This window comes from Chinchilla lanigera, unplaced genomic scaffold (assembly GCF_000276665.1).
Source record: "Chinchilla lanigera isolate Chin_1 unplaced genomic scaffold, ChiLan1.0 scaffold00093, whole genome shotgun sequence".
Taxonomy (NCBI): Eukaryota; Metazoa; Chordata; class Mammalia; order Rodentia; family Chinchillidae; genus Chinchilla; species Chinchilla lanigera.
In genome coordinates this window covers 4505043-4513954 of record NW_004955494.1, presented here as the reverse complement: position 1 = coordinate 4513954, position 8912 = coordinate 4505043, and the positions used below count along the sequence as shown (strand labels likewise).

General features: G+C 40.7%; 1 long non-coding RNA gene across 1 annotated transcript in view; it reads right to left on the bottom strand.

Moving 5' to 3' along the window:
* Nucleotides 1–2251: 2251 nt before the first annotated feature.
* LOC106146758 overlaps nt 2252–8912 on the bottom strand; it is a 12650-nt gene continuing 5989 nt past the window's right edge. Inside the window, exons 2-3 of the long non-coding RNA XR_001231333.1 lie at nt 4792–4894; nt 2252–2959 (exon numbers count right to left, since the gene is read on the bottom strand). This is a non-coding gene — a long non-coding RNA (uncharacterized LOC106146758). The remainder of the gene's footprint in view (nt 2960–4791; nt 4895–8912) is intronic.

Genomic DNA, 8912 nt, shown 5'->3' with positions numbered 1-8912 from the left:
AGTCGCATGGGATATTCCATAGATGCCTGTTAAATCCATTTGATCTATTGTCTAATTTAAGTCTGATATGTCTTTGTTGATTTTTTGTGTGGATGATCTATTGGTGAGAGTCGGGCTTTGAAATCACTCACTATTATTATATTGGGACCTATATCTCCCTTTATGTCCTGTAGAGTTCATTTTATAAAATTGGGTGCTCCAAAAATCAGTGCATATATATTTACAATTCTTATATTTTTTTGATGGATTGTTTCCTTTATCAATATGTAATGACTCTGTCTCTTTTGGACAATTTTGGTTCAGTGTCTGAAAAAAAGTTAATCTTTGTTGGTAGCTAAATAATAATTTATTATCAAAATACTAAGTTTACTATACAGAAGCTCTTAATAAACAATTGCCTTGACTCAGTGGTATGGTTTGTACCTAGATGTCCCCCCAAAGCCTTAAGCAATCATGGGGTGCACTTCTAGAGTTTTTGATTCATCCGTGGTCCAATGCTGGGATTATGGGTGTGAGTGCTACACCTGCCCTGGGGCGGGCAGCCTGCATACAACATAAGGGAAAGAAAGAGACTTGCTCTCTGCTGCTCCTCCTTTTTGCTCTTGCTGCTTTTTCTGTTTTCCACTGCCATGAACTGTTGCCCTCTGCCATGTGTCACTCTGCCTTGGAGCAAGCTGAGTGTGGACTGAAACCTCCACAAACTGTAAGTTAAATAAACCTTTCCTTCCTTAATTTTGGGCATCACGTATTTTGTCTCAACAATGAGAGAAAAGTAACCAAGACATCTAGAAAGTCCTACTGTGAAAATTTAACTGTTGGTATTCTTTCATGCCAGGTGTGGTAGTGCACAGCTGTAATCACAGTATTTGGGAGGCTGAGGCAGGAGGATTGCTGTGAGTTCAAGGCCAACCTGGCCTACATACTGAGTTTAAGCCCAGCCTGAACTACACAGCAAGACCCTGTCTGGGAAAAAAAACAACAACAACAACAAAAAAAAACTGAGATATTCTTTCAAATGTACAAAGATATATTTATAAATCTATACTGCAGTAGTGTATGTAACATAGTAGACTAAAGGTATAGTTGTTCATCATCCAGAGATCTTTAGTGGGCAATTGTGTAGCTATTTTTAAAAATGATCCACTAATCTAGAAAGATATCCTAGAAATGTTTTTGGGTAAAAGCAAAAGAAGTTCATATTAAGCCATCATTATTTAAAATTTATATATATGGGTGTGCATATAAATTCTGAAAAGAATGTTTCAGACCCTTTTTTGTGTCTGGAAGTCTGGAGTACTACTTGATGGGTTTTTGTTTGCTTTTGCTTTGTTTTCTGTCTGTTTGTACTCTTTTTGTTTTATTTGAAGCACTGTAAATTATACCCAGGACCTTTACACTGAGCTATGTCCCTAGGCCTTTTTTATTTTTTATTTGGTGACAGGATCTCTCTGTTACCCCAGCAAGACTTCAACTTGCCATCCTTTTGCCTCAGCCTACCAGAGTGCTCGGATTACAGGCATGCACCACCGTACCTGGCTCTATTTGGTGTTTTTAAATGGGGATGTAATATATGTGTGCAATTCTTTTTTAGAAAAAAATTATGGGGCCAGGGGCATAGCTCAGCGGCACAGTGACCTGGAAAGTTCAAGGTCCTGAATTCAATTCCTGGTACAAAAAAAAAAACTTATGTAAACCATAAATGAGTACTATCAAATTCATAAAGGGGAAAGTGTCTGAGAGTAAAGGGAAAAAAAAATCAGGAAGGAAAATATCGATCAGTTCAACAACATAATTTTTTTTTTCCAGTACCGGGAATCAAACTCATGACCTCGCGCTTGCCTGGCAGGCGCTGTGACACTGAGCTAAATCCCCAGCCCCAACAACCTAATACTGAAACAACTATAGGGCCAGCAGTGGTGGCACACACATGAAATCCCAGCACTTGGAAAGCTGAAGCAGGAGGATTGTCATGAGTTCATGCAAAACCTTGTCTCAAGAAAACAAAGCAAAAATCTACATGCTAAAATACAAAACAATGAACTGCCCACAGAGAAAGCCATGCATAAGAAACTGGACAAAACAGGGCCAGGGGATATAGCTCAGTGGCACAGCGCCTGCCTAGCAAGCACGAGGTTGTGAGTTCAATTCCTGGTACCAAAAAATGAAAGAAGGAAAGAAACTGGACAAAACCGAGATGTCATTATAGTTCAGTGGTAGAACACTTGCTTCGTATATATGTGCAAGGCCTAGGTTCAATCCTCAGCAGTGGACAAAAACCAACCAAACAAAACAAAACTCTTCGCATCTTACCTGTATCATTAGCTGAAATAAATCAATATGACTCTAAGAACTTAACAGATAGTGAACAGTTCACCAAAGCATCCTGACATTTTCATTGGGAAGGTGAAGCACAATTGAATCCCACATCGCTGCTTGGCCATTTGCTTCCTGTGTCTCCCTCGGACTCCGGCAGCTCAGCCAGGGTATAAAGCAGTGGTGTTTTGTTCGCAGTGGCGCACTGCTTCACCCCTGCAGGAATACTAGAGCTTGGTGTCAGACCAGCGAGATAGCAACATTTTCCCAGTGTTATTTAAGTACATCTTGGACTCTGTCCTAGGGAACAGAGTGAATAGGCAGAGGCCGTGGCAGCCATATCTGTCCAGAGCAGGGAGTCCTGTGGCTGCCATGGGAGGATGACACGGCCAGGCTGAGTAATTGCCCAGGCTGGCAAGGGATGGCAGCCCACTCCCCAGGGCTTAGCAGGATGGGTGCCTTTTCTAAGGAGTGCTGTTTGGCCAGGGGATGGAGTAGGATGAGGAACTTGCAGTTAGGCCACCTGAGGTCCTTCCAATTTTTCCAGATTCCAAGCCAGCACATAATGCTGGAGTTTACTTTTAGGTCTTACTCCATATGCATTACTTGAGCAATGGAATACTTGAAGCTTGAAATAGGTTCCAACCTAGGCGTAATCAAAGATTTAAATTAAAGTAGTAAAATATTACTTTTTATTTCAAATAAGCCAATATTTCCTGAGAGCATACTTTTTGATGCTGCAGAAAAAGGCATGCTTCTTTAAAAGACTGTGCGAACACCCTGTGGTCAAGGAAAGGTTGTTTATCAGACTTACTGCGGGAAAGGAAGACATGTCTTTGCCAGAGTCTAATAGTAGCTCAGAACGGGAAAACAAGACAAAGTATTTTTAGGGCTTTGTTACCAAGATTGGGGGATGGGACGGTTTTGGATATACACGTGCTGTGTATGTGCTCAAAATGTATGTGCCAGAAACATAATCCCCAGTGCAACTCTGTTGTTGTGTTTTGTTTTTGTGGTGGTAGAGATTGAACCATGGAGCTATAGGTACTAGAGACTGAACCATGTCCTCCGATGGAGCTATATCCCCAGCCCTCTTTTATGCTTTATTTTGAATCAGAGTCTAGCTAAGTTCTTCAGGCTGATCTCAAACTTGGAATCTTCCCGCTTCACCCTTCCAGGGTGCTGGCATTACAGCTATGCACCACTACTCCCAGCCCGTGCATACGCATGCGTATGGCGTCCTGTTGCCCTTCCCCCTCCTGTCATGAAGTCATGCAGCAAGGAAGCCCTCCTCAGATGTGGAATCTTTAACCTTGGACATCTCAGCCTCTAGCACTGCGAGAAAGAAGTCTCTATTCTCTGTAGACTGCAGCTGGTATTCTGTTATAACAAAACAGGTGGCTTTTTTTACTTTTACAAAGTAGGGAAGTGTTGGAAACTAGACAGTTTGTGGCATCATCACTTTGAATGGAAGAGCACAAAGAGACAAGCACATCTTGATTTGTAGGTACTAGTCAGTTCAGAAAGTACATTAATGTGTTGGCTCATAAGATATTTCCTGGAGCAAGCAGCTAAGACATTTTTAGTTTGTCTTGGCATTATTTAGCTGAGAGATGATTATAGGCTTCATCTTTGAACTGTTTAGCTCACAAACAGGAAGTATATTTGATCCTAAAAGTTTTTAACTTGAGCAAAGGAAAGTATGCCTGCACCCAGAACTGTTTCACAAAAGAGGAAGGAATCACTTGGATTTTAATTCTTTTGTGAAAGCCTCAAATACACATCATATTATAGAATTCTTAGTGCAATGCTTGGGTGACAGAATGTACTTAGCATTCCATAACAACGATGTAATCTAAGAATTCAACTTTTAAATGAAAATCAAATATTCTCCATTCTCAAAATGTTCGTTACAAGGTTGGAACTATACACCTTCATTGTTTTTAAGGAGCCAAAGGGATGATTTTTTTTTATATTTCAAATATTTAAAAGCCAATGGAGCATGAATATTGAACAACAGAATATAAATAGGATGAAACAAAACCAATTTGAGCTTTTGTTTTTGTTTTTGAGACAAGGTCTCACTATGCAGTTCAGGGTGGCCTTGAACTCATTATGTAGCCTAGGCTGACCTCAATCTCTTCAGAATTTTCCTACCTCAGCCTGCACTGAATGCTGAGATTACATGCATGCACCATCACGCCTGGCTTGAGTATATTATTATACCAGAAAAATTCAACCCAGCCAGTCAACATCCAGACTCCAAATCCAAAAAAAGATTTACCACTTATTACAGGATTATACTGAGCTTAACACCACAAAGATTTTTTTTCTCACTAATGTGTACTTCTCAATGGCTTGAGGATTTGTGAGAATGTTCTTGGTGTTATTCAGAACCTAGGCTGCTAGATCAGCCATAACCTGGATTAATACCAACCAGTGTGCAAAAACTGAAAAGAAAATTCTTGAGCTTCTCACATTAGCAATGGTGTGTCACTTCTGCTCACAAATCATTTGCCAGAACAAGTAACTTGAGCCCACACAATCACAAGGCACCAGCAAGTACAGTTTTGCTGTATGACTGGAAGGAGAGAAACAGAACATACGGTCAGTCAGCTGCATTAGTGACTACCCCAGGACACCCATGGTCAGCAAATAGCTCACTCACCCTTCTTCCTATATCCCAAACACATTTATCGTCTCCCCAAGGAGATGACCCAAAAGTCTCATCTAACTGCAGTACCAAGCTCAAAATCCCAAGATCTCGTAAGAGTCTACAATTGGGAATGATAATGTGGGTTCTCCATACCATATCAAGATAGAAGCTTTCTTGGGGCTGGGGATTTAGCTCAGCGGCAAAGCGCCTGCCTGGCAAGCGCAAGGTCGTGAGTTCGGTTCCCGGTACCGGAGAAAAAAACAAAAACCAAAAAAAAAAAGATAGAAGCTTTCTTTATGCAAATAGCGAATGTATTAGTCAGGAACTGAGGTAATAATGCTGTGTAATAAACCATTCCAAAATTCAGTAGCCTAACACAATAAACATCTCTGTTTTCATCTGATTTTAATTTTGTCCTACTTCAAGTATCTTCGCATTTTCTTAGCCCAGAAGAAATGACCATTCCATGACAGTTTGCAGGAACAGAAGAGCCCAAGCCAAATGCACAACATTCAAAGCCTTTGCATATGTTACATGCACTCAGACTTCGTTGGTCAAAGCAAGTCCTACATTCACAAGTCACAAAGCAAGACTACGTTAAAGTTCACCGGGATAGGAAAATATACTCTACCACACTGGGGAAGTGGAAGAGAGTGAAAATTTGATGAACCGTAATATGATAGGTAGTATCTATGAATGTAAAATGTAAGCTCCCTGCGCCCTATGCACTTGATGCGCAGTGGTGGTGCAGGTATAAGAGAAACACACAAATTCAGTACACAGTGCTCAGTATTAGGCTCTTATGTGGCTCCTAAGGGAGGTTCCACAGTCCACGATTTTCTGTGATCGTTAGTTTCAACCACTGGAATTCCTTTCTTTCCTTCTTGTTTTCTTTCTTCCTTTCTTTCTTTTGAGACAGAGTCTTGTTGTGCAGTGCAGGCTGTCCTTGAGTAGAACAACACAGCAGGAGTAACAGGATCAAAGATTTATTGAAAAAGAAAGTACATTCCACAGGGTGGGAGCAAACCAGTGAAAAGGGCTGACAGTCTTAAGGGGTTTGGTGTTGAGGCTATTGAACAGCAGGGTTTGGAGTAGGATTAGGGTTTTGTGTGAACTTTTCCTCTTGCCAGTGAGCAGCTTGCCTCTGTCCCTCCACTGAGCAGGGGAGTTTTTGACTTTTTAGGGTCCTTGTAAGAATTATCATGGTATTCAAAACCCATGGTGTGGGACAGTCAAAACAGCACTGCTAATGACAGGGTAATTAGGACTAGGGTTGTTGAAGACCTGCAGGTCACTTTATTACTTTATCCTGTTGTATTTAGATGAGGGCCTGATGTGGTGGCACACGTCTATAATCCCAGCACTCAGGAGGCTGAGGCAGGAGGATTGCCATGAGTTCAAGGTCACCCTGGACTACATAACAAGACACTATCACCAAAAGAAAAAAAAATGTGCTTAGATCAGTGTATCATAGACCAGGTTAAAGATTAACTTGAAGGTGACCTAGCCTCAAAAATGGACCCCATGATAGGGCCTCCCTTCTCTCTCCAGCCATCTCTAGCTGCCTCCTATCTCAAATTTCAGATCCTTTAGGACCCTACGTATTTACCATCACACCACCATTTATTTCAGATTTACAGTGTTGTTGTAGTTCTTATGAGGAATAATGCCTGTAAGTATTTTATAAAAGTGGAAAGCACAATATACAAGCTATCCCTAGTTATACTGTTTCCATAGAAACAATTATTAGGTCACTTAATCTCTCAAAACTTCAATTATTAAAACTTTATAAAATGCAGACAAAGACATTTGTTTTGTGTTTTTTCTGGGAATTAAACACACAGAAAACATTTAGCAAAATGCTAGGCATATACAGTAATTGCCCAAAGTTCATTATGAGGAATTTATTTAAAAGCTGAAATGTTGTGTGGGCATGTTGGCACACGTCAGTAATCCTAGTTATTCTGGAGGTTAGAGACAGGAGGATCACAAGTCCAAGGCCATCTTGGGAAACTTAATGAGACCCTATCTCAAAATTTCAAAACATAAAAGGGTTGGGGATGTAGCTTAGTGGTATAGCATTTTCCTGCCATACATGAGGCCCTGGATTCAGGCCCCCAGTACTGGAAACACACACACATTACTTAGTAACTAATACCTATATAAGTATTTAAATGGCAAACAGAATAAGACAGGAAAATAAAATCAAGTTATTATGAAATAATTACTTTAGTAATTAATCTTAAATAGCTTAATCCAGTGACTTTCTAGGCCCGAAGGAAAAGCTTACTTTGACACCCAGTCTTGTATGCCCATAAGGGATCCCTGTCCACAGCTGAAGGTCACAATTACCCCTTGAGCTTTACTTTCTGACAGTTCACCTGGAACCTTAGAAGTGAGTGGTCACTGCCTCAGCATTCAGCCCATTTGCCTTCTCTTTGCACATAAACACTTTTAGTGCCACGTGGGCCACTGGCTCTTCAATAGCCATTTTAAAACTGTTCTTCCTACAGCCAAGTAAAAGGAGAGTATATTACAAAAGGCAAGACCACAGCCAGGCCAAATCTAGTCTACAATGTCTGATTGTTCTCCTTCAATCCTGAGCATGTTGTCCTAGCAACCCACTTTACTAACTTGCTCTACTTCTCCCTCTTAAAGCCTTTGAAGCAAGTCCCTCCTCCCTCCCAGCCTTTGAAGTTATTCTGAATAGAATACTAAGGATTACCTATTAACTGACCTAGCAGGTTTTTGAACACCCCAGAAAAAACAGGAGCTGTCTCTCAACCATGGTTCCAGCCATAAGTCACATGATCCCAACCCATTAGTGTAATTAACTGACTAATATTTCATCAACAGAGGGACTCTACAAAGGTAGGAATGAAACTCAAGCTCTCATTATGATGTCAACCTAGTGGTACCAACTCCTCTAACCCTGCACTATCCAAGTAGGTTATACAGGGCTATCAAGCATTTGAAATACAGCTATTTTAAAGTAAAGTAACCTTGCTGGGGCTTTAGCTCAGTGGCACAGCACCTGCCTGGCAAGCACAAGGTCCTGAGTTTGATTCCCATTTAAAAAAAAAAAAAAAAAAAAGAGGCTGGGGATTTAGCTCAGCGGCAAAAGCGCCTGCCTGGCAAGCGCAAGGTCGTGAGTTCGGTCCCTGGTACCAGAGAAAAACCAAAAACCAAAAAAAATAAAAATAAAAATAAAAAATAAAAAAAATTTTAAAAAAAGATAAAATAAAGTAACCATGGCTGTTCAAATGCTCATTGGAAGCCATGGTGGTGGTCCACACACTTGCAATTCCAGAACTCTGGGAAGCTCAGGCAGGAGGATCACAAATGTGATCCTAGTAGGCTTGCAGATGTGTTTCAAACTTTGACCCTTGCTTTTGACCTGTCATGGTGAGATGTTCAGTTTGTCTTGGCCACTTGCTATACCTCAGATGAAAAAAAAGAATCCTAGAAAAGTGTAGGAGATAGGCAGGTGAACCATATGCTTCAGTAAGAGAAGGGAATCACACCAGAGAATTGTTGTCCCTCCAAAAGAACCAAACTGGAACTATAATTCTAGAGATGGACTGGACATAAGGTCTAAAGTGAGAACTGCTCTTATCATGTGAATAAAAAGATGCATTAAGAAATCTGTTAGGCCAGGCATGGTGGCACATGCCTGTAATCCTAGCACTCGGGAGGCTGAGGCAGCAAGATTACTATAAAATCAAGGTCAACCTGGACTACATAGTGAGTTTAAAGCCTGGCTGAACTACATAGTGAGACCCTGCCTCAGAAAGAAAGGGGGAGAGAGAGAGAGAGAGAGAGAGAGAGTGAGAAGAGAGAAAAAGAGAGAGAAAGAGAAGAAAAAGAGAAAGAAAAGGAAAAAGAAAGAAAGAAAGAAAGAAAGAAAGAAAGAAAGAAAGAAAGAAAGAAAGAGAAAGAAAGA